The following is a 2500-nucleotide window of genomic DNA, read 5'->3' as shown; positions in this document are numbered from 1 at the left end:
CCGCAGCGGCGGCCATCTTAGGTGTGTGCCGTGGTGCTTGTTGGAGGGACTGGAAACACAAGAGCACCGTTAGACTGTCTGGAATGATCTGGTCTCTCACTGGAGCTAATAGCTAATAGCTAATGCAATGAGCAGACAAGGAATTCCTGTTTTCTCTGGGAAAAAATCTATTGAGTCTGTGACATTCATCTAGCGGTTCAAGGGAAGTGAGTTCGTTCCCCCCCCCCCCCTCTCTCTCTTCCCTAAATGGACCGTGTCCAATGTATCCCTAACCCTCAGTCGCATTCCAAAAGGGAACGCTCTGGTGTTTTTGTTCCCGTCTTTTCTCCACCGTTCTCTGATTTAGAGGGACAGAGTTTTTCTCCCAGATGGTTCGTTTCAGAACCGGTCCGTGGCGATTGGAATGTGTTGCGTAATTGCTGTTGTGGAAACTGCTGCGCCCAACACCGGTTTGCCATGCAATGTGGGCCAACACGCACACGCACACACACACACACACACACACACACACTCTGATTGGTGCAGAGAGATCTAATTCCCCTCTCGATTGCCATTAAAACAGTCAAGGGGAGATCAATCACGGGTAACCAATCAATCCGATCGCTCAGATGGAAACAAACCAACCAATGGTTCAGAAGAGGTTGGGTCAGTCGCTGTGTGCTAGTGTGCCTATATCCTCCCTTCCCTTCCCCCCCTTCTCTCTCTCTCTCTCGTCCCCTACTCTCATCAGCAGTACTGAGTGATGGCTCGCAGGCTGCCTGAGAGCGGAGAGAGAGGGAGAGAGGGAGGAAGAGGGGGAGGGGGCAGCCATTTTCTGGAGCAAAGAGCAGCATGGAGACAAGCAGATGCCCATGAGATGAGAAATTTAGACATGATTCAGGCTCAGTATGGAGAGAGAGACTCAGACCCTGATTAATTTATATTACATTTACATTGTTGCCATTTAGCAGACGCCTTTAACCAGTGACACACAACAATACATTTGACTGAGTAAGTGAATCATCTATCCACCAGTCATAGCAGGAAAACGTAATCTATGCTATGACCAGGGGCCATTGACAGTTGTCATGCTAGAAGAAGATTTTTAAATCTATTTTTAAATTGTTATTATTATTGTATTATCATTATGACCCTGGGGATACAGGGGGGGTAAGTAGATGTCTCAGGAGGGACAGTTCAGGTGTAGCAGGAAGAGATGGGACCTCAGTCTACGGCGGAAGATGGGGAATGATTCATAGTCCTGTTCTGACTCTTGACTGTGAGTAACACTGAAGAGTCTCTGCCCTTCATTTGGGAGGAACGCTGATGTCATCACCACTGCGCAATCTGGGCAAGTAGGTACTAGGCAGAGAGAACTGTATGTCCACTCTCTCTCTCTCACTCACACACTCCTCTATCATTCTCTTACTCTCTCCCTCTGAGTAGCAAAATGTCTTCTGTCCGTACAAATGTATAGTATGTACCAGGGTTTCCGTTAACCGGTAATTCCCGGTCTTTGTCCGGTAAAATTAGTGGAAGTCCGACAAGTTGAAAACTCGTCGGACATAAATGTCCGGTGAAAATAATTCCCTCTAACCATTTTCAGCTGAGCACCAAACACACACACAGAACACTGCCCGAGAGAGAAGGACCCGCCCCCTTTAGTTAGCCTATAGGCTATAGGCTAACTAAAGGGGGCGGGTCCTTCTCTCTCGGGCAGTGTTACACGAGTGTGTGTGTGTTTGGTGCTCAGCTGAAAATGGTGTCCCGAAGCGGAGCGCTTTAACTTTATCGCACAATAACAAGGATAACAAACAAAACGGACAACATTTACACTAAGATGGAGACAAACTTCAGCGATATGATCTAACAGCCGGTCTTCAGGACGACATACAGACCCGTATGAGCTTACAGGGCTATCCCCTATCTATCTGAGAAAAGGCATAGCCTAGCCCTAGGCTGTAACATCGAACGGAAATTAGCCTATACGCATTGCAAGTTAATTTAAAGCCTATTTATTTTCAAAGAGTTTTATTCTATTTTATTTTATCTGATAAAAGGCATATGAACGGAAATTAGGCTAGCCGTGTCACGCCAGAAGCCTACATGCTTGCACTGTTACTGTTCAATAAAATGTTATACATCTAGACATTGTGGTATTTCTTTATATACGTATCCCAGACTGCCTATCAATTGTTTCTCAATAAACAGTTATGTTCTCCCCATTGTCATACTCCCGAGCTAAACGAAATGCCTTCCCAACCAGCGAGACCTGGTTATAGAAATGACGTTGTTTTATTGATTTTAAAAAAAGGGTAAAACTGGAAAGAGAAAATAGAAAACTCACATTAATCCCAAACAATTTAACAAACTTCAGTTAACGTAATGTGGAGTCCGTTCATTGATCGATGCTGTCTGTTCAGTTCCCAGTGAGGCGCCCGTTCAGCGCTGGATTTGACGCATGGCATAGCGCGCATGCGTCAAATCATGTTATATTATTATATATTATATAGCTCGCATC

General features: G+C 45.4%; 1 protein-coding gene across 1 annotated transcript in view; it reads right to left on the bottom strand.

Annotated features, from left to right (window-relative positions):
- The window catches only part of LOC308152209 (protocadherin gamma-C5-like), a gene marked incomplete at both ends in the record, with an annotated part of 32497 nt that overhangs the window by 6371 nt on the left and 23626 nt on the right, over positions 1-2500 (bottom strand). The gene's annotated exons all lie outside the window — the stretch shown is intronic.

The sequence above is a fragment of the Nansenia antarctica genome (genome assembly GCF_963989245.1).
Source record: "Nansenia antarctica genome assembly, chromosome: 3".
NCBI lineage: Eukaryota > Metazoa > Chordata > Actinopteri > Argentiniformes > Microstomatidae > Nansenia > Nansenia antarctica.
Note: the sequence above shows the minus strand (reverse complement) of the source record. Positions and strands in the feature narration are given on the sequence as shown.